This window comes from Oncorhynchus keta, unplaced genomic scaffold (assembly GCF_023373465.1).
Source record: "Oncorhynchus keta strain PuntledgeMale-10-30-2019 unplaced genomic scaffold, Oket_V2 Un_contig_15233_pilon_pilon, whole genome shotgun sequence".
In the NCBI taxonomy this organism is placed as follows: domain Eukaryota; kingdom Metazoa; phylum Chordata; class Actinopteri; order Salmoniformes; family Salmonidae; genus Oncorhynchus; species Oncorhynchus keta.
In genome coordinates, this window is record NW_026279205.1 from 71,121 (window position 1) to 95,313 (window position 24,193).

At 48.0% G+C, this 24,193-nt stretch overlaps 1 long non-coding RNA gene and 1 pseudogene across 2 annotated transcripts; both read right to left on the minus strand.

The window, feature by feature from the left end:
• LOC127918904 (kinesin-associated protein 3-like) overlaps positions 1-21,193 on the minus strand; it is a 55,445-nt pseudogene extending 34,252 nt beyond the window's left edge.
• On the minus strand, positions 9,270-11,878 carry LOC127918906 (uncharacterized). 2 transcript variants are annotated; one of them, XR_008101357.1, is made up of 3 exons: positions 11,841-11,878; positions 9,747-9,840; positions 9,270-9,416 (listed from the first exon to the last, which is right to left on the minus strand). It is a non-coding gene; the product is annotated as an uncharacterized LOC127918906 (long non-coding RNA). The 2 variants fall into 2 exon arrangements; XR_008101356.1 differs by lacking the exon at positions 11,841-11,878 and adding an exon at positions 10,015-10,111.
• Positions 21,194-24,193: the final 3,000 nt, after the last annotated feature.

Here is a 24,193-nt window from a genome sequence, read left to right on the forward strand (position 1 = left end):
ACTGCCTGCCCTACAGGACACCTACAACACCAGGTTTCTCAGGAAGGCCAAGAACATCATCATGGACTCCAGCCACCCGAACCACGTCCTTTTCTCCCCGGCTTCAATCACCCAGAAGGGGGCAGAGTGGGAGCATCATGGACCCCAGCCACGCCCTGTTCTCCCTGCTTCAATCACCCAGACAGGGGCAGTATGGGAGCATCATGGACCCCAGCCACACCCTGTTCTCCCCCTTCAATCACCCAGACGGGGCAGTATGGGAGCATCATGGACCCCAGCCACGCCCTGTTCTCCCCGCTTCAATCACCCAGACAGGGGCAGTATGGGAGCATCATGGACCCCAGCCCACCCTGTTCTCCCCGCTTCAATCACCCAGACGGGGCAGTATGGGAGCATCATGGACCCCAGCCACGCCCTGTTCTCCCTGCTTCAAATCACCCAGACGGGGCAGTATGGGAGCATCATGGACCCCAGCCACGCCCTGTTCTCCCTGCTTCAAATCACCCAGACAGGGGCAGTATGGGAGCATCATGGACCCCAGCCACGCCCTGTTCTCCCTGCTTCAATCACCCAGACAGGGCAGTATGGGAGCATCATGGACCCCAGCCACACCCTGTTCTCCCTGCTTCAATCACCCAGACAGGGGCAGTATGGGGAGCATCATGGACCCCAGCCCACCCTGTTCTCCCTGCTTCAATCACCCAGACGGGGGCAGTATGGGAGCATCATGGACCCCAGCCACGCCCTGTTCTCCCCCGCTTCAATCACCCAGACAGGGGCAGTATGGGAGCATCATGGCAAAAACTGTAAGACTGGCCAATAGTTTCTACCCTCAGACCATCAGGCTGCTGAACAGTCACCACTAGACAGCTACCTGCTCCCCCTATGGACTGTACCCATGTGACTATTAAACACAGTACCCTGTACCCTGTACATGTGACTAAATACAGTACCCTGTACCCTGTACATGTGACTATTAAACACAGTACCCTGTATTAAACACTGAGGGGTGCATGCTTAGTCCCTTCCTGTACTTCCTGTTCACCCATGCAGCACGACTTCAATGCCATCATTAAGTTTGCTGACGCCGGTGGTAGACGATGATGAGACGGCCTACAGGGAGGAAGTCAGAGACCTGGTGGTAGGCCTGACCCCTGATGATGAGACGGCCTACAGGGAGGAGGTCAGAGACCTGGTGGTAGGCCTGACCCCTGACGATGATGAGACGGCCTACAGGGAGGAGGTCAGAGACCTGGTGGTAGGCCTGACCCCTGATGATGAGACGGCCTATAGAGAGGAGGTCAGAGACCTGGTGGTAGGCCTGACCCTGATGATGAGCGGCCTACAGGGAGGAGTTCAGAGACCTGGTGGTAGGCCTGACCCTGATGATGATGAGGCGGCCTACAGGGAGGAGGTCAGAGACCTGGTGGTGGGCCTGACCCTGACGATGAGACGGCCTACAGGGAGGAGGTCAGAGACCTGGTGGTAGGCCTGACCCCCTGACGATGAGACGGCCTACAGGGAGGGAGGTCAGAGACCTGGTGGTAGGCCTGACCCTGACGATGAGACGGCCTACAGGGAGGAGGTCAGAGACCTGATGGTAGGCCTGACCCCTGACGATGAGGACGGCCTACAGGGAGGAGGTCAGAGACCTGGTGGTAGGCCTGACCCCTGACTTGATGAGACGGCCTACAGGAGAGGTCAGAGACCTGGTGGTAGGCATGACCCCTGACGATGAGACGGCCTACAGGGAGGAGGTCAGAGACCTGGTGGTAGGCCTGACCCCTGCGATGAGACGGCCTACAGGGAGGTCAGGAGACCTGGTGGTGGGCCTGACCCCTGGCGATGAGACGGCCTACAGGGAGGTCAGAGACCTGGTGGTGGGCCTGACCCCTGACGATGAGGCGGCCTACAGGGAGGAGGTCAGAGACCTGGTGGTAGGCCTGACCCCTGACGATGATGAGACTGCCTACAGGGAGGAGGTCAGAGACCTGGTGGTAGGCCTGACCCCTGATGATGAGACGGCCTACAGGGAGGAGGTCAGAGACCTGGTGGTGGCCTGACCCCTGACGATGAGACGGCCTACAGGGAGGTCCCAGAGACCTGGTGGTGGGCCTGACCCCTGGACGATGAGACGGCCTACAGGGAGGAGGTCAGAGACCTGGTGGTAGGCCTGACCCTGACGATGATGAGACTGCCTATAGAGAGGAGGTCAGAGACCTGGTGGCAGGGCCTGACTGACGATGATGAGACTGCCTATAGGGAGGAGGTCAGAGACCTGGTGGTAGGCCTGACCCCTGATGAGACGGCCTACAGGGAGGTCAGAGACCTGGTGGTAGGCCTGACCCCTGATGATGAGACGGCCTACAGGGAGGAGGTCAGAGACCTGGTGGTGGGCCTGACTCCTGACGATGAGACGGCCTACAGGAGGAGGTCAGAGACCTGGTGGTGGGCCTGACTCCTGGCGATGAGACGGCTTACAGGGGAGGTCAGAGACCTGGTGGTGGGCCTGACCCTGGATGATGAGACGGCCTACAGGGAGGAGGTCAGAGACCTGGTGGTGCATGGACCCCGACGACGATGAGACGGCCTACAGGGAGGAGGTCAGAGACCTGGTGGTAGGCCTGACTCCCTGACAATGAGACGCTCACAGGGAGGAGGTCAGAGATCTCCGTGGTAGGCCTGACCCTGGACGATGAGACGGCCTACAGGGAGGAGGTCAGAGACCTGGTGGTAGGCCTGACCCCTGACGATGAGACGGCCTACAGGGAGGTCAGAGACCTGGTGGTGGGCCTGACTCCCTGGCGATGAGACGGCCTACAGGGAGGTCAGAGACCTGGTGGTGGGCCTGACCCTGACGATGAGACGGCCTACAGGGAGGAGGTCAGAGACCTGGTGGTAGGCCTGACCCTGACGATGATGAGACTGCCTATAGAGAGGAGGTCAGAGACCTGGTGGTAGGCCTGACCCCTGACGATGATGAGACTGCCTATAGGGAGGAGGTCAGAGACCTGGTGGTAGGCCTGACCCCTGATGATGAGACGGCCTACAGGGAGGAGGTCAGAGACCTGGTGGTAGGCCTGACCCTGACGATGAGACGGCCTACAGGAGGTCAGAGACCTGGTGGTGGGCCTGACCCCTGACGATGAGACGGCCTACAGGGAGGTCAGAGACCTGGTGGTAGGCCTGACCCCTGACGATGATGAGACTGCCTATAGAGAGGTGGTCAGAGACCTGGTGGTAGGCCTGACCCCTGATGATGAGACGGCCTACAGGGAGGTCAGAGACCTGGTGGTGGGCCTGACCCCTGATGATGAGACGGCCTACAGGGAGGAGGTCAGAGACCTGGTGGTAGGCCTGACCCCTGACGATGATGAGACTGCCTATAGAGAGGAGGTCAGAGACCTGGTGGTAGGCCTGACCCCTGACGATGATGAGACTGCCTATAGGGAGGAGGTCAGAGACCTGGTGGTAGGCCTGACCCCTGATGATGAGACGGCCTACAGGGAGGAGGTCAGAGACCTGGTGGTGGGCCTGACCCCTGACGATGAGACGGCCTACAGGGAGGTCAGAGACCTGGTGGTAGGCCTGACCCCTGACGATGATGAGACGGCCTACAGAGAGGAGGTCAGAGATCTGGTGGTAGGCCTGACCCCTGACGATGATGAGACGGCCTATAGAGAGGAGGTCAGAGACCTGGTGGTGGGCCTGACCCCTGATGATGAGACGGCCTACAGGGAGGAGGTCAGAGACCTGGTGGTAGGCCTGACCCCTGATGATGAGACGGCCTACAGGGAGGAGGTCAGAGACCTGGTGGTAGGCCTGACCCCTGACGATGATGAGACTGCCTATAGAGAGGAGGTCAGAGACCTGGTGGTGGGCCTGACCCCTGACGATGAGACGGCCTACAGGGAGGTCAGAGACCTGGTGGTGGGCCTGACCCCTGGCGATGAGACGGCCTACAGGGAGGTCAGAGACCTGGTGGTAGGCCTGACCCCTGACGATGAGACGGCCTACAGGGAGGAGGTCAGAGACCTGGTGGTAGGCCTGACCCCTGACGATGAGACGGCCTACAGGGAGGTCAGAGACTTGGTGGTAGGCCTGACCCTGACGATGAGACGGCCTACAGGGAGGAGGTCAGAGACCTGGTGGTAGGCCTGACCCCTGACGATGAGACGGCCTACAGGGAGGAGGTCAGAGACCTGGTGGTGGGCCTGACCCCTGATGATGAGACGGCCTACAGGGAGGAGGTCAGGAGACCTGGTGGTGGGCCTGACCCTGATGATGAGACGGCCTACAGGGAGGAGGTCAGAGACCTGGTGGTAGGCATGACCCTGACGATGATGAGACGGCCTACAGGGGAGGAGGTCAGGAGACCTGGTGGTCGGCCTGACCCTGATGATGATGAGACTGCCTATAGAGAGGAGGTCAGAGACCTGGTGGTGGGCCTGACCCCTGACGATGATGAGACTGCCTATAGAGAGGAGGTCAGAGACCTGGTGGTAGGCCTGACCCCTGACGATGATGAGACTGCCTATAGGGAGGAGGTCAGAGACCTGGTGGTAGGCCTGACCCCTGATGATGAGACGGCTCTACAGGGAGGTCAGAGACCTGGTGGTGGGCCTGACCCCCTGACGATGAGACGGCCTACAGGGAGGAGGTCAGAGACCTGGTGGTAGGCCTGACCCCTGACGATGATGAGACTGTTTATAGAGAGGAGGTCAGAGACCTGGTGGTAGGCCTGACCCTGACGATGAGAGACTGCCTATAGGGAGGAGGTCAGAGACCTGGTGGTAGCCTGACCCCTGACGATGAGACGGCCTACAGGGAGGAGGTCAGAGACCTGGTGTTAGGCCTGACCCCTGATGATGAGACTGACCTACAGGGAGGAGGTCAGAGACCTGGTGGTAGGCCTGACCCTGACGATGAGACGGCCTACAGGGAGGTCAGAGACCTGGTGGTGGGCCTGACCCTGACTTGATGAGACGGCCTAGACAGGGGAGGTCAGGGCCTGGTGGTAGGCCTGACCCCTGACGATGATGAGACTGCCTATAGAGGTGGTCAGAGACCTGGTGGTAGGCCTGACCCTGATGATGAGACGGCCTACAGGGGGAGGTCAGAGACCTGGTGGTAGGCCTGACCCCTGACGATGAGACTGACTACAGGAGGTCAGGGGGCCTGGTGGTGGGCCTGACCCTGACGATGAGACGGCCTACAGGGAGGAGGTCAGAGACCTGGTGGTAGGCCTGACCCCTGACGATGATGAGACTGCCTATAGAGAGGTGGTCAGGAGACCTGGTGGTAGGCCTGACCCCTGATGATGACGGCCTACAGGAGGTCAGAGACCTGGTGGTAGGCCTGACCCCTGGCCCCGATGAGACGGCCTGCAGGGAGGAGGTCAGAGACCTGGTGGTGGGCCTGACCCCTGACGATGATGAGACTGCCTATAGAGAGGTGGTCAGAGACCTGGTGGTGGGCCTGACCCCTGACGATGATGAGACTGCCTATAGGGAGGAGGTCAGAGACCTGGTGGTAGGCCTGACCCCTGATGATGAGACGGCCTACAGGAGGTCAGAGACCTGGTGGTAGGCCTGACCCCTACGATGAGACGGCCTACAGGGAGGGGGTCAGAGACCTGGTGGTAGGCCTGACCCCTGACGATGATGAGACTGCCTATAGAGAGGAGGTCAGAGACCTGGTGGTAGGCCTGACCCCTGACGATGATGAGACTGCCTATAGGGAGGAGGTCAGAGACCTGGTGGTAGGCCTGACCCTGATGATGAGACGGCCTACAGGGAGGAGGTCAGAGACCTGGTGGTAGGCATGACCCTGACGATGAGACGGCCTATAGGGAGGTCAGAGATCTGGTGGTAGGCCTGACCCCTGACGATGAGACGGCCTATAGGGAGGTCAGAGATCTGGTGGTAGGCCTGACCCCTGATGATGATGAGACGGCCTATAGAGAGGAGGTCAGAGACCTGGTGGTAGGCCTGACCCCTGACGATGATGAGACGGCCTATAGAGAGGAGGTCAGAGACTGGTGGTAGGCCTGACCCCTGACGATGATGAGACGGCCTATAGAGAGGAGGTCGGAGACCTGGTGGTAGGCCTGACCCCTGACGATGATGAGACGGCCTATAGAGAGGTCAGAGACCTGGTGGTAGGCCTGACCCCTGACGATGATGAGACGGCCTATAGAGAGGTCAGAGACCTGGTGGTAGGCCTGACCCCTGACGATGATGATACGGCCTACAGGGAGGAGGTCAGAGACCTGGTGGTAGGCCTGACCCCTGACAATGATGAGACGGCCTACAGGGAGGAGGTCAGAGACCTGGTGGTAGGCCTGACCCTGACGATGATGAGACGGCCTACAGAGAGGAGGTCAGAGACCTGGTGGTAGGCCTGACCCTGACGATGAGACGGCCTATAGAGAGGAGGTCAGAGATCTGGTGGTAGGCCTGACCCCTGACGATGATGAGACGGCCTATAGAGAGGAGGTCAGAGATCTGGCAGCCAGGAGAACATCTCTCTTAACGTGAGCAAGACAAAAGGAGCTGATCGTGGACCACAGGAAACAGAGGGCCGAGCATGCCACCCGTTCAGATCGATGGGGCTGTAGTGGAGCAGATCGAGAGCTTCAAATTCCTCTGTGTTCGCGGTGCATTCAGAAAGTATTCAGACCCCTTGACTTTTTACACATTTTGCTACGTGACAGCCATATTCTAAAATGGATTAAGTAGTCCCCGCCCCCCGCCCCCAGCAATCTACACACAATACCCCATAGTGACAAATCAAAAACAGGTTTTTAGACATTTTTGAAAATGTATTAAAAATACAAAATTGAAATACTACATTTCCATAAGTATTCAGACCCTTTACTCAGCACTTTGTTGAAGCACCTTTGGCAGCGATAACAGTCTTGATAAGAGAGTCTGCTCAATGACTCACATTTAATGTGATGCATAGACTTCCATACAACAAGACATAAAGTGCAAGTATTCAGACCCCATGACTTTTTCCCAAAAAATGTTACGTTACCTTATACTAAAATGGATTTAATTGTTTCCCCTCCTCATCAATCTACACACAATACCCCATAATGACATCACAATACCCCATAATGACATCTCAATACTCCATAATGACACCACAATACCCCATAATGACATCACAATACCCCATAAGGACAACACAATACCCCATAATGACATCACAATACCCCATAATGACATCTCAATACTCCATAATGACACCACAATACCCCATAATGACATCTCAATACCCCATAATGACACCACAATACTCCATAATGACACCACAATACCCCATAATGACATCTCAATACCCCATAATGACACCACAATACCCCATAATGACATCACAATACACCATAATGACATCACAATACCCCACAATGACATCACAATACCCCATAATGACATCACATGCCCCATAAGGACATCACAATACCCCACAATGACATCACAATACCCCGCAAAGACATCACAATACCCCATAAGGACATCACAATACCCCACAATGACATCACAATACCCCATAATGACATCACAATACCCCATAAGGACAAAGCAAAAACAGGTTTTTAGAAATGTTTGCACATTTATTAAAAAATACAAAACTGAAATATCACAAATATTACATAATTCAGACCCTTTACTCTGTACTTTGTTGAAGCATCTTTGGCAGCGATTACAGCCTCAAGTCTTCTTGGGTATGACGCTAAGCTTGGCACACCAGTTTTGGGGAGTTTCTCCCATTCTTCTCTGCAGATCCTCTCAAGCTCTGTCAGGTTGGATGGGGAGCGTCGGTGCACAGCTATTTAAAGTCTCTCCAGAGATGTTCGATAGGGTTCAAGTCCGGGCTCTGGCTGGGCAACTCCAAGTACATCCAGAGACTTGTCCCGAAGCCACTCCTCCATAGTCTTGGCTGTGTGCTTTGGGTCGTTGTCCTGTTGGCAGGTGAACCTTCGCCCCAGTCTGAGGTCCTGAGCGCTCTGGAGCAGGTTTTCATCAAGGATCTCTCTGTATTTTTCTCCATTCATCTTTTCCTCCATCCTGACTAGTCTCCCAGTCCCTGGCGCTGAAAACATCCTCACAGCATGATGCTGCCACCACCATGCTTCACCGTAAGGACCATGCCAGGTTTCTTTGGCTGGGCGGTCAGCTCTGGTTCCAAATTTCTTCCATTTAAGAATGACTGTGTTCTTGGGAATTTTTTTTCTTATTTAAATCAATTTTAGCTGTAAAGTAACAAAATGTGGAAAAAGTAATGGGGTCTGAATACTTTCCGAATGCACCATAACTAAGGAATTATACCAGGCGGTATCAGAGGAAGGCCTTAAAAATAGTCAAAGACACCAGCCACCCAAGTCATAGACTGTTCTCTCTGCTACCGCACAGCAAGTGGCACCGATGCACCAAGTCTGGAACCAACGGGACCCTGAACAGCTTTGACCCCCATCAGACTGATAAACAGTTAGTTAACAGTTCCTTAGATACTCAGTTAGGTAACAGTTCCTTAGATACCCAGTTAGGTAACAGTTCCTTAGATACCCAGTTAGTTAACAGTTCCTTAGATACCCAGTTAGGTAACAGTTCCTTAGATACCCAGTTAGTTAACAGTTCCTTAGATACCCAGTTAGGTAACAGTTCCTTAGATACCCAGTTAGGTAACAGTTCCTTAGATACCCAGTTAGGTAACAGTTCCTTAGATACCCAGTTAGGTAACAGTTCCTTAGATACCCAGTTAGGTAACAGTTCCTTAGATACCCAGTTAGGTAACAGTTCCTTAGATACCCAGTTAGGTAACAGTTCCTTAGATACCCAGTTAGGTAACAGTTCCTTAGATACCCAGTTAGGTAACAGTTCCTTAGATACCCAGTTAGGTAACAGTTCCTTAGCAATGACCCTTTGCACCAACTCTTTTGACTCATCACATACACTGCTGTTACTGTCTATTATCTATCCTTTACCCCCTACCTACAGTATACTGTTGTTACTGTCTAGTATCTATCCTTTACCCCTACCTACAGTATACTGCTGTTACTGTCTATTATCTATCCTTTACCACTACCTACAGTATACTGTTGTTACTGTCTATTATCTATCCTTTACTCCCTACCTACAGTATACTGTTGTTACTGTCTATTATCTATCCTACCTACAGTATACTGTTGTTACTGTCTATTATATATCCTTTACCCCTACCTACAGTATACTGCTGTTACTGTCTATTATCTATCCTTTACTCCCTACCTACAGTATACTGCTGTTACTGTCTATTATCTATCCTTTACCCCTACCTACAGTATACTGCTGTTACTGTCTATTATCTATCCTTTACCCCTACCTACAGTATACTGCTGTTACTGTCTATTATCTATCCTTTACCCCTACCTACAGTATACTGCTGTTATTGTCTACTATCTATCCTTTACCCTACCTACAGTATACTGCTGTTACTGTCTATTATCTATCCTTTACCTCTACCTACAGTATACTGCTGTTACTGTCTATTATCTATCCTTTACCCCCTACCTACAGTATACTGCTGTTACTGTCTATTATCTATCCTTTACCCCTACCTACAGTATACTGCTGTTACTGTCTATTATCTATCCTTTACTCCCTACCTACAGTATACTGCTGTTACTGTCTATTATCTATCCTTTACCCCTACCTACAGTATACTACTGTTACTGTCTATTATCTATCCTTTACCCCTACCTACAGTATACTGCTGTTACTGTCTATTATCTATCCTTTACCCCTACCTACAGTATACTGATGTTACTGTCTATTATCTATCCTTTACCCCTACCTACAGTATACTGCTGTTACTGTCTATTATCTATCCTTTACCCCTACCTACAGTATACTGCTGTTACTGTCTATTATATATCCTTTACCTACAGTATACTGTTACTGTCTATTATCTATCCTTTACTCCCTACCTACAGTATACTGCTGTTACTGTCTATTATATATCCTTTACCTACAGTATACTGTTACTGTCTATTATCTATCCTTTACCCCTACCTACAGTATACTGCTGTTACTGTCTATTATCTATCCTTTACCTACAGTATACTGTTACTGTCTATTATCTATCCTTTACACCTACCTACAATATACTGCTGTTACTGTCTATTATCTATCCTTTACCTCTACCTACGGTATACTGCTGTTACTGTCTATTATCTATCCTTTACCCCTACCTACAGTATACTGCTGTTACTGTCTATTATCTATCCTTTATCCCTACCCACAGTATACTGCTGTTACTGTCTATTATCTATCCTTTACCTACAGTATACTGTTACTGTCTATTATCTATCCTTTACCCTACCTACAGTATACTGCTGTTACTGTCTATTATCTATCCTTTACCCCTACCTACAGTATACTGCTGTTACTGTCTATTATCTATCCTCTACCTACGGTATACTGCTGTTACTGTCTATTATCTATCCTTTACTCCCTACCTACAGTATACTGCTGTTACTGTCTATTATCTATCCTTTACCCCTACCCACAGTATACTGCTGTTACTGTCTATTATCTATCCTTTACCTACAGTATACTGTTACTGTCTATTATCTATCCTTTACCCCTACCTACAGTATACTGCTGTTACTGTCTATTATCTATCCTTTACCCTACCTACAGTATACTGCTGTTACTGTCTATTATCTATCCTTTACCCCTACCTACAGTATACTGCTGTTACTGTCTATTATCTATCCTTTACCCCTACCTACAGTATACTACTGTTACTGTCTATTATCTATCCTTTACCCCTACCTACAGTATACTGCTGTTACTGTCTATTATCTATCTTTACCTACAGTATACTGATGTTACTGTCTATTATCTATCCTTTACCCCTACCTACAGTATACTGCTGTTACTGTCTATTATCTATCCTTTACCCCCTACCTACAGTATACTGCTGTTACTGTCTATTATCTATCCTTTACTCCCTACCTACAGTATACTACTGTTACTGTCTATTATCTATCCTTACTCCCTAACTACAGTATACTGCTGTTACTGTCTATTATCTATCCTTTACTCCCTACCTACAGTATACTGCTGTTACTGTCTATTATCTATCCTTACCTCTACCTACAGTATACTGCTGTTACTGTCTATTATCTATCCTTTACTCCCTACCTACAGTATACTGCTGTTACTGTCTATTATCTATCCTTTACCCCTACCTACAGTATACTGCTGTTACTGTCTATTATCTATCCTTTACCTCTACCTACAGTATACTGCTGTTACTGTCTATTATCTATCCTTTACCCCTACCTACAGTATACTGCTGTTCTGTCTATTATCTATCCTTTACTTTTCTACCTACAGTATACTGCTGTTACTGTCTATTATCTATCTCACCCCTACAGTATACTGCTGTTACTGTCTATTATCTATCCTTACCCCTACCTACAGTATACTGCTGTTACTGTCTATTATCTATCCTTTACCCCTACCTACAGTATACTGCTGTTACTGTCTATTATCTATCCTTTACTCCTACCTACAGTATACTGCTGTTACTGTCTATTATCTATCCTTTACCCCCTACAGTATACTGCTGTTACTGTCTATTATCTGTCCTTTACCTACAGTATACTGCTGTTACTGTCTATTATCTATCCTTTACTCCCTACCTACAGTATACTGCTGTTCTGTCTATTATCCATCCTTTACCCCTACCTACAGTATACTGCTGTTACTGTCTATTATCTATCCTTTACTTCCCTACCTACAGTATACTGCTGTTACTGTCTATTATCTATCCTTTACCCCTACCTACAGTATACTGTTACTGTCTATTATCTATCCTTTACTCCCTACCTACAGTATACTGTTACTGTCTATTATCTATCCTTACCCCTACCTACAGTATACTGCTGTTACTGTCTATTATCTGTCCTTTACCTACAGTATACTGCTGTTACTGTCTATTATCTATCCTTTACCCCCTACCTACAGTATACTGCTGTTACTGTCTATTATCTATCCTTTACCCCTACCTACAGTATACTGCTGTTACTGTCTATTATCTGTCCTTTACCTACAGTATACTGCTGTTACTGTCTATTATCTATCCTTTACCCCTACCTACAGTATACTGCTGTTACTGTCTATTATCTATCCTTTACCCCTACCTACAGTATACTGCTGTTACTGTCTATTATCTATCCTTTACCCCTACCTACAGTATACTGCTGTTACTGTCTATTATCTATCCTTTACCCCTACCTACAGTATACTGATGTTACTGTCTATTATCTATCCTTTACCCCTACCTACAGTATACTGCTGTTACTGTCTATTATCTATCCTTTACCCCTACCTACAGTATACTGCTGTTACTGTCTATTATCTATCCTTTACCCCTACCTACAGTATACTGCTGTTACTGTCTATTATCTATCCTTTACTCCCTACCTACAGTATACTGCTGTTACTGTCTATTATCTATCCTTTACCCCTACCTACAGTATACTGCTGTTACTGTCTATTATCTATCCTTTACCCCTACCTACAGTCAACTGCTGCTGTTTATTATATATCCTGTTGCCTAGTCACTTCATCCCTACCTATATGTACATACACTACATGACCAAAAGTATGTGGACACCTGCTTGTCGAACACCATGAGCATTAATATGGAGTTGGTGCCTCACCATTCAGTAGTTCTATAATAGCGGAGATGATGTCTGACGATTCAGTAGTTCTACAATAGCAAGGATGATGTCTGTCTTACCATTCAGTAGTTCTATAATAGTAGGGATGATGTCTGTCTTACCATTCAGTAGTTCTATAATAGCAGGGATGATGTCTGTCTTACCATTCAGTAGTTCTATAATAGCAGGGATGATGTCTGTCTTACCATTCAGTAGTTCTATAATAGTAGGGATGATGTCTGTCTTACCATTCAGTAGTTCTATAATAGCAGGGATGATGTCTGTCTTACCATTCAGTAGTTCTATGATAGTAGGGATGATGTCTGTCTTACCATTCAGTAGTTCTACAATAGCAGGGATGATGTCTGACGATTCAGTAGTTCTACAATAGCAAGGATGATGTCTGACGATTCAGTAGTTCTACAATAGCAAGGATGATGTCTGTCTTACCATTCAGTAGTTCTATAATAGTAGGGATGATGTCTGTCTTACCATTCAGTAGTTCTATAATAGCAGGGATGATGTCTGTCTTACCATTCAGTAGTTCTATAATAGCAGGGATGATGTCTGTCTTACCATTCAGTAGTTCTATAATAGTAGGGATGATGTCTGTCTTACCATTCAGTAGTTCTATAATAGCAGGGATGATGTCTGTCTTACCATTCAGTAGTTCTATGATAGTAGGGATGATGTCTGTCTTACCATTCAGTAGTTCTACAATAGCAGGGATGATGTCTGACGATTCAGTAGTTCTACAATAGCAAGGATGATGTCTGACGATTCAGTAGTTCTACAATAGCAGGGATGATCGGTCTTACCATTCAGTAGTTATATAATAGTAGGGATGATGTCGTCTTACCATTCAGCAGTACTATAATAGCAGGGAAGATGTCTGATAATTCAGTAGTTCTACAATAGTAGGGATGATGTCGGTCTTACAATTCAGTAGTTCTATAATACAGGGATGAGGTCTTACCATTCAGTAGTTCTATGGTAGCAGTTATAATGTCTTACCAATAGGCAGTTCTATAATAGCAGGGATGATGTCATCTTACCATTCAGTAGTTCTATAATAGCAGGTATAATGTCTTACCATTCAGTAGTTCTATAATAGTAGGGATGATGTCTTACCATTCAGTAGTTCTATAATAGTAGGGATGATGTCTGTCTTACCATTCAGTAGTTCTATAATAGTAGGGATGATGTCTGTCTTACCATTCAGTAGTTCTATAATAGTAGGGATGATGTCTGTCTTACCATTCAGTAGTTCTATAATAGCAGGGATGATGTCGTCTTACCATTCAGTAGTTCTATGATAGCAGGGATGATGCCAGACTTGGCCAACATGGCGGCACAGCTGTCATCCATGGACACCGTCCCGATCATGATCACCACCTCTAGTATCAGGTCATCCTCTGCAGAGCCTGATGACAACACACAGAGGTCAGGGGTTAGAGAGCCTGATGACAACACACAGAGGGCAGGTGTCAGGGGTTAGAGAGCCTGATGACAACACACAGAGGTCAGGGGTTAGAGAGCCTGATGACAACACACAGAGGGCAGGGGTCAGGGGTTAGAGAGCCTAATGACAACACACAGAGGGCAGGTGTCAGGGGTTAGAGAGCCTAATGACAACACACAGAGGTCAGGGGTCAGAGAACCTGAGGACAACACACAGAGGTCAGGGGTCAGAGAACCTGATGACAACACACAGAGGTCAGGTGTCAGGGGTTAGAGAGCCTGATGACAACACACAGAGGTCAGGGGTTAGAGAGCCTGATGACAACACACAGAGGTCAGGGGTTAGAGAGCCTGATGACAACACACAGAGGGCAGGTGTCAGGGGGTTAGAGAGCCTGATGACAACACACAGAGGTCAGGGTTAGAGAGCCTGATGACAACACACAGAGGGCAGGGGTCAGGGTTAGAGAGCCTAATGACAACACACAGAGGGCAGGTGTCAGGGGTTAGAGAGCCTAATGACAACACACAGAGGTCAGGGGTCAGAGAACCTGAGGACAACACACAGAGGTCAGGGGTCAGAGAACCTGATGACAACACACAGAGGTCAGGTGTCTGGGGTTAGAGAGCCTGATGACAACACACAGAGGTCAGGGGTCAGGGGTTAGAGAGCCTGATGACAACACACAGAGGTCAGGGGTCAGGGGTTAGAGAGCCTGGATGACACACACAGAGGGCAGGTGTCAGGGGTTAGAGAGCCTGATGACAACACACAGAGGTCAGGGTCAGAGAACCTGAGGACAACACACAGAGGTCAGGGGTCAGAGAACCTGATGACAACACACAGAGGTCAGGTGTCTGGGGTTAGAGAGCCTGATGACAACACACAGAGGTCAGGGGTCAGGGGTTAGAGAGCCTGATGACAACACACAGCGAGGTCAGGGGTCAGGGGTTAGAGAGCCTGATGACAACACACAGAGGTCAGGGGTCAGAGAACCTGATGACAACACACAGAGGTCAGGAGTCAGAGAACCTGATGACAACACACAGAGGTCAGGAGTCAGAGAACCTGATGACAACACACAGAGGTCAGCGGTCAGAGGGTACAAAAGGTGAACTCCTGTTCTTCTTGTTTTCATAACTACAGTCTCTTTAGAACACCTTTACAACACCTTTACAACACCTCCGTAATCTCTCAGAAACTAAATCCACTCTTCTTCAGTGATGTAGTTACCTAGTTTGAGTCTCTTTCTATCAATTCAAATCAAATGAAAAGGGCTTTATTGTCACGGGAAACGTGTTTACACGGCCAAAGCAAAACAACAATAAACCAAAGATACCGAGCAACATCAACAAAAACAATGTGGAATCTAACGGTAAATATTGCACTGAAAAAGATCTAAAAAAAAGAGTGATGTAATCAGCTATGGACGGTGTTTTAGCAATGTAGTGGGGGAAGATAAATAAACAGGTAAATATAGCTGGTATTTATGTTGTTTGGTTAACAGATATGGGAGTTTAATTTGTTTTCAAATTCTTTGTGGTTCTGTGGCTTCTGAAAAGCCAACTGACATTTACTCCTGATGTGCTGACCTGTTGCTGACCTGTTGCTGACCTGTTGCTGACCTGTTGCTGACCTGTTGCATCCTCTACAACTACTGGGATTATTATTATTTGACCCTGCTGGTCATCTATGAACGTTGGACATCTTGAAGAACGATCTGGCCTTAATGGCCATGTACTGTTATAATCTCCACCTGGCACAGCCAGAAGAGAACTGGCCACCCTCAGAGCCTGGTACCTCTGGTCTAACCAGTACACCCAGAAGAGGACTGGCCACCCTCAGAGCCTGGTTCCTCTCTACCTGGCACAGCCAGAAGAGAACTGGCCACCCCTCAGAGCCTGGTTCCTCTCTACCCAGTACAGCCAGAAGAGGACTGGCCACCCTCAGAGCCTGGTTCCTCTCTACCCAGTACAGCCAGAAGAGAACTGGCCACCCCTCAGAGCCTGGTTCCTCTCTACCCGGCACAGCCAGAAGAGGACTGGCCACCCTCAGAGCCTGGTTCCTCTCTACCTGGCACAGCCAGAAGAGGACTGGCCACCCCTCAGAGCCTGGTTCCTCTCTACCTGGCACAGTCAGAAGAGGACTGGCCACCCCTCAGAGCCTGGTTCCTCTCTACCCAGTACAGCCAGAAGAGGACTGGCCACCCTCAGAGCCTGGTTCCTCTACCTGGCACAGTCAGAAGAGGACTGGCCACCCTCAGAGCCTGGTTCCTCTCTACCCAGTACAGCCAGAAGAGGACTGGCCACCCCTCAGAGCCTGGTTCCTCTCTACCTGGCACAGCCAGAAGAGGACTGGCCACCCTCAGAGCCTGGATCCTCTCTACCTGGCACAGCCAGAAGAGGACTGGCCACCCTCAGAGCCTGGTTCCTCTCTACCTGGCACAGCCAGAAGAGGACTGGCCACCCTCAGAGCCTGGATCCTCTCTACCTGGCACAGCCAGAAGAGGACTGGCCACCCTCAGAGCCTGGTTCCTCTCTACCTGGCACAGCCAGAAGAGGACTGGCCACCCCTCAGAGCCTGGTTCCTCTCCACCCGGCACAGCCAGAAGAGGACTGGCCACCCCTCATAGCCTGGTTCCCCTCTAGGTTTCTTCCTAGGTTTTGGCCTTTCTAGGGAGTTTTTCCTAGCCACCGTGCTTCTACACCTGCATTGCTTGCTGTTTGGGGGTTTTAGGCTGGGTTTCTGTACAGCACTTTGAGATATCAGCTGATGTTAGAAGGGCTATATAAATACATGTGATCTGAGGGAAGTATGTATCTCTAATATGGTCATACATTGGGCAGGAGGTTAGGAAGTGCAGCCAGTTCCCACCTCATTTTGTGGGCAGGCACATAGCCTGTCTTCTCCTGAGAGCCAGGTCTGCCTATGGCGGCCTCTCTCAATAGCAAGGCTATGTTCACTGAGTCTGTACATAGTTAAGGATGTTCTTACTTTTAGGTCAGTCACAGTGGTCAGGTATTCTGCCACTGTGTATTCCTTGTTTAGGGGCCAAATAGCATCCTAGTTTTTTTTTGTTGATTCTTTCCAGTGTGTTAAATAGTTATCTATTTGGTTTCTCATAATTTGGTTGGGTCTAATTGTGTTGCTGTCCTGAGGCTTTGTGGGGTCTGTTTGTGTTTGTGAACAGAGCCCCAGAACCAGCTGGCTAAGGGACTCTACCCTAGGTTCATCTCTGTAGGTGAGGGCTTTGTGGGGTCTGTTTGTGTTTGTGAACAGAGCCCCAGAACCAGCTGGCTAAGGGGACTCTTCCCTAGGTTCATCTCTCTGTAGGTGAGGGCTTTGTGGGGTCTGTTTGTGTTTGTGAACAGAGCCCCAGAACCAGCTGGCTAAGGGGACTCTACCCTAGGTTCATCTCTCTGTAGGTGAGGGCTTGTGGGGTCTGTTTGTGTTTGTGAACAGAGCCCCAGAACCAGCTGGCTAGGGGACTCTACCCTAGGTCTCTCTCTGTAGGTGAGGGCTTTGTGGTGGAATGAGTGGGCACGCTTCCTCAGGGTGGTTATAGAATTCACTCACCTGGTTTGAGCCTATCTTTAAAGTAAGGTACCAGGTTGTACTCCTTCAGCACCAGTTCCCAGTCCAGATCAGCGATAGTGAGGTTAGCCAGGGTCCCCAGACACCGATCACATACTCTTCGTTTTCATCAGGACTGATCTGGGCTGCCAGGTCTCCTACATAGTCCTCTGGGGGAGACCATTCGGTTAGTAAGTCACTTAGCAACACCTCATTCATACAGTCTCTAAATAAATATCTCTGCTGCTGCCTCATGGGAACTGGATGCTTTTATATGGCTTCATTGCTGGGAGCTTCACAATGTGTTCTTCATTAGTCTTTTCAACCAATCCAGTCACAACATCTGCTTGATCAAGTCATTCAAATCCAACATGAATTTAGTACTAACGATGAAGATGTGTTTGGGTTGGTCCGTCGTGTTGAGAGATGTTTCGTATCATCTTCATAAGTAAAGGATCCTTCAGCTTCAGAGCTCTCTTCATCATCTTCATGACCATTACCTGAGGAAGGGAAGCAAGCATTCATTACTTATTCAACAGCATGTGCACTATTTATACTAATTCATTCATTTATGACACATGGAAGGTGACAACGAAGAGTCTTGGACATATTTTCTATTGTTCTTAGATCACCAGACCATCTCTGATACATATGTGGTCTGTACCTTCACAGATGAGCTGTGTAACTCATAGTGGTCCTCCCTACCTTCACCGATGAGCTGTATAACTCACAGTGGTCCCCCCTACCTTCACAGATGAGCTGTGTAACTCACAGTGGTCCTCCCTACCTTCACAGATGAGCTGTATAACTCACAGTGGTCCTCTCTACCTTCACAGCTGAGCTGTATAACTCACAGTGGTCCTCCCTACCTTCACAGCTGAGCTGTATAACTCACAGTGGTCCTCCCTACCTTCACAGCTGAGCTGTATAACTCATAGTGGACCACCCTACCTTCACAGATGAGCTGTATAACTCACAGTGGTCCTCCCTACCTTCACAGATGAGCTGTATAACTCACAGTGGTCCCCCCTACCTTCACAGATGAGTTGTATAACTCACAGTGGTCCTCCCTACCTTCACAGCTGAGCTGTATAACTCACAGTGGTCTTCCCTACCTTCACAGATGAGCTGTATAACTCACAGTGGTCCTCCCTACCTTCACAGATGAGCTGTATAACTTACAGTGGTCCCCCCTACCTTCACATATGAGCTGTATAACTCAGTGGTCTTCCCTACCTTCACAGATGAGCTGTATAACTCACAGTGGTCTTCCCTACCTTCACAGATGAGCTGTATAACTCACAGTGGTCTTCCCTACCTTCACAGATGAGCTGTATAACTCACAGTGGTCTTCCCTACCTTCACAGATGAGCTGAGCGTTCTTCTTGTTAGCTGCCAGGTTGATACAGAAGGAGATGAGCTCAGCATCGATCCTGTCCTCACTGTGCTCAAACAACATCTTCATCAACTGGTGAGTCAACACAGAGCACTAAGTTAGCATGTTAGCAATAGATACACAGAACAAAAATATAAACACACCATGTAAAGTGTTGGTCCCATGTTTCACGAGTTGAAATAAAAGACACCAGACATTTTCTTGACGCACAAAAAAGCTTATTTCTATCTAATTTGGTGCACAAATTTGTTTACATCCCTGTCAGTGAGCATTTCTCCTTTGCCAAGATAATCCATCCACCTGACAGCTAATTAAACAGCATGATCATTACACAGGTACACCTTGTGCCGGGGACAATAAAAGGCCACTTAAAAATAATAATAAATACAAATCAACACCAGAAACCCTAGACTCCAATTTGTATACCACCCCAAAGATTCACAGATGATCTCTATTGCACTCCACACTGCCCTTTCCCACCTGGACAAAGGGAACACCTACGTGAGAATGCTATTCATTGACTACAGCTCAGCGTTCAACCCCATATTCCCCTCAAAGCTCATCACCAAGCTAAGGACCCTGGGACTAAACACCTCCCTCTGCAACTGGATCCTGGACTTCCTGACGGGTCTCCGCCGGTGGTAAAAGTTGGTAGCAACAAATCCGCCACGCTGATCCTCAACACTGGGGCCCCTCAGGGTTGTGTACTTAGTCCCCTCCTGTACTCCCTGTTCACCCACGACTGCGTGGCCAAGCACGACTCCAACGCCATCATTAAGTTTGCCGATGACACAACGGTGGTAGGCCTGATCACCAACAACGATGAGACAGCCTATAAGGAGGAGGTCAGAGAACTGGCAGTGTGGTGCCATGACAACAACCTCTCCCTTCATGTGAGCAAGACTAAGGACCTGATTGTGGACTACAGGAAAAGGAGGGCCAAGCACGCCCCCATTCTCATCGACGGGGCTGCAGTGGAGCAGGTTGAGAGCTTCAAGTTCCTTGGCGTCCACATCACCGACAAACTAACATTATACCTTCATCTCAACAAGGAACACAGACTGAGACCAAGGTCTCTTTTACAGCTGGGCCCTGCGTATACATGTTTACACATACTGTTCTCCCTGCTACCGCACGGCAAGCGGTACCGGAGCGTCAAGTCTAGGTCCAAGAGGTTTCTAAACAGCATCTACCCCCATATGACTCCTGAACATCTCATCAAACGGCCACCAGACTATTTGCCTGGACCCACCTTTACGCTGCTGCTACTCTCTGTTATTATCTCGTCACTTTAATAACTCTACCTACGTACATATTGTCCATATTACCTCAATTACCTCGACCTACCAGTACCCCCTGTATATAGCCTCGCTATTGTTATTTCTCTTTAATTATTTATAAGCATTTCACTGTAAGGGTGTTGTATTGTTGTATTCCACATATGTGACAAATAACACTGCTGTGGGTGCTGATCTAGGATCAGGTGTTGTACTGTTTGTTACCTGTGGGATGCAGTCAGTGTAGGCGAACTGTTGTGGGTGCTGATCTAGGATCAGGTGTTGTACTGTTTGTTACCTGTGGGATGCAGTCAGTGTAGGCGAACTGTTGTGGGTGCTGATCTAGGATCAGGTGTTGTACTGTTTGTTACCTGTGGGATGCAGTCAGTGTAGGCGAACTGTTGTGGGTGCTGATCTAGGATCAGGTGTTGTACTGTTTGTTACCTGTGGGATGCAGTCAGTGTAGGCGAACTGTTGTGGGTGCTGATCTAGGATCAGGTGTTGTACTGTTTGTTACCTGTGGGATGCAGTCAGTGTAGGCGAACTGTTGTGGGTGCTGATCTAGGATCAGGTGTTGTACTGTTTGTTACCTGTGGGATGCAGTCAGTGTAGGCGAACTGTTGTGGGTGCTGATCTAGGATCAGGTGTTGTACTGTTTGTTACCTGTGGGATGCAGTCAGTGTAGGCGAACATGGACTTGAACCTGTCATCGACACTGATGTGGTACAGGATACACATGGCCATCTGCTTGTGGTTCTCGTCACCTGACAGAAGGAACACATTACTACACATTAAACCAGCTCAAATCTGATACATTACAGCCAGATAGATTGATCTGGTAGGTACGTCAGTAGAATGAGAGAGAGGAAGAGAGAACAGAGACAGAGAGAGGAAGAGAGAACAGAGATAGAGAGAGGATCAGGTGAGAACAGAGATAGATGCAGTCAGGAAGGAGAACAGAGATAGATCAGGGTTGTAGAGAACAGAGATAGTCAGTGAGGCGAAGTGAGAACAGAGATAGTGTTGAAGTTACCTGAGAGAACAGAGATAGAGAGAGGAAGAGAGAACAGAGATAGAGAGAGGAAGAGAGAACAGAGATAGAGAGAGGAAGAGAGAACAGAGATAGAGAGAGGAAGAGAGAACAGAGATAGAGAGCAAGCGAGAGAACAGAGATAGAGAGCAAGCGAGAGAGAGAGAAATTGAGAAACCTATCCAACCTAAAAACATAGAGACCCAGAAAACCTGAGTCTACACCTTCACTATGGTGAATCACTAAAACAATACAGAAATTGTTATGCAGGTGAATGTAGGACCCAAAAGCAGACTTAACAAAACAGAGTCTTTATTCCAGTATTTGACAAAGTGATAATCCTGGAAATATCAAGGTGAAAACAAAACAGGAAAACTGTTTGTTACCACTCAGTCAGTAGAAAGGACTGACTGGAGACCTCGATGCATAGACTGCAGGTTGCTGATCGGGATCAGGTGTTGCACCGGTTACCTGTGGGATGCAGCAGACCATAGACACCTGCTCACACGCAGCATCTGAAGACAGGTAAATGGCCACGACTGGGCGAGACAAGGACACAGAACTGCTCAAACATCATACAAGGATCCGACAGGACAGAAATGGAAAACAAGGAGAACAGAGAAATAGGGACTCTAATCAGAGGACAAGATAGGGAACAGGTGTGCAAAGACTAAATGAGTGAGTAGGAGAATGGGGAACAGCTGGGAGCAGGAAGACGGAACAGAGATAGAGAGGAGAGAGAGGGGAAGGAGAGAGAAAAAAAGGGAGATAGAGAGCAACGAGAGAACCTAATAAGACCAGCAGGGGGAAACGAACAGAAGGGAAAGCATAATGACAAGACAATATAAGACTAAAACATGACAGAAATACACTACGGAAAAGAAGGAACAGCTCGTCAGCTCAATGTAATTAAATAATCCATAGACTAACCACTTCTGGGAGAATTGGAACACACTAAAACAAAAAACAAACAAAGAGTTGTCTATCCAAAACGGAGATGTATGGATAGACCACTTCTCTTTTCGGACATCTTCACTTGTTTGTCATTTAGCAGACGCTCTTCTCCAGAGCGACTTACAGGAGCAATTAGGGTTAAGTGCCTTGCTCAAGGGCACATCGGCAGACTTTTCATCTAGTTGGCTCGGAGATTTGAACCAACAATCTTTTGGTTACTGGCCCAGCTATTAACTTCGAGGGCAGAGGGCAGCATTCGGAATTTTGGATGAAAAGCGTGCCCAAATTAAACTGCCTGCTACTCTAGCCATAAAAGCTAGAATATGCATATAATTCGTACATTTGGATAGAAAACACTCTGAAGTTTCTAAAACTGTTTGAATGATGTCTGTGAGTATAACAGAACTCATATGGCAGGCAAAAACCTGAGAAAAAACCCAACCAGGAAGTGGGAAATCTGAGGTTTGTAGTTTTCAAGTCATTGCCTATCGAATACAAAGTGTCTATGGGGTCATATTGCACTTTCCAAGATGCTTCTACTAAATGTCAACAGTCTTTAGAACCTTGTTTGAGGCTTCTACTGTGAATGAGGGGGGAATGGGAGCTGAATGAGTCAGAGGTCTGTCAGAGTGGCATGAGCTGATCACATGAGAGTCAGCTTGCGTTCCATTGCATTTCTAAAGACAAAGGAATTCTCCGGTTGGAACATTATTGAAGATTTATGATAAAAACATCCTAAAGATTGATTCTATACTTAGTTTGACATGTTTCTACGAACTGTAATATAACTTTTCGTCTGAACTTTCGCCTGGACTTGCCTGCACCTCGTGAGTTTGGATTAAACGCGCAAACAAAAAGGAGGTATTTGGACATAAATTATGGACTTTATCGAACAAAACAAACATTTATTGTGGATTCCTGGGAGTGCATTCTGATGAAGATCATCAAAGGTAAGTGAATATTTAGAATGCTATTTCTGACTTATGTTGACTCCACAATATGGCGGATATCTGTATGGCTTGTTTTGGTCTCTGAGCGCCATACTCAGATTATTGCATGGTGTGTTTTCCATAAAGTGTTTTGAAATCTGACAGCGGTTGTATTAAGGATAAGTGGATCTAAAATTCCATGCATAACACTTGTATCTTTGATCAATGTTTATTATGAGTATTTCTGTAAATTGATGTGGCTCTCTGCAAAAATCACAGGATGTTTTGGAACTACTGAACATAACGTAAACTGAGATTTTGGATATAAATATGTGGCTGGATTTACAAGTTTATCTTTAAAATGGTGTAAAATACTTGTATGTTTGAGGAATTGTAATTATGGGATTTCTGTTGTTTTGAATTTGGCGCCCTGCACTTTCACTGGCTGTTGACAGAGGTGGGACGCTACCGTCCCACATACCTAGTGAGGTTTTAAAGACTAGCAGAACCCACTGGATTCTCAATTACATTGGATGAACTACAGGACAAAATACAAAACCTTCAACCCAAAAAGCCTGTGGTGTTGATGGTATACTAAACCACAAATTCAAATGGGCTAATTCTTAAACTTTTTCAACATTTATTTCAATGAATTGGCACCAGAGCAGTCGAGTCAAAGGGTCTACAGCAGCATCTAGATCATCTGCACAGATTCTGTCAGACCAGGCCCAGACAGACCTGGGCCCTGACAGACCTGGGCCCTGACGAACCTGGGCCTGACAGTAAATCTCAGTAAGACAAAAATAATGGTGTTCCAAAAGGTCCCAGTTCCCAGGACCACAAATACAAAT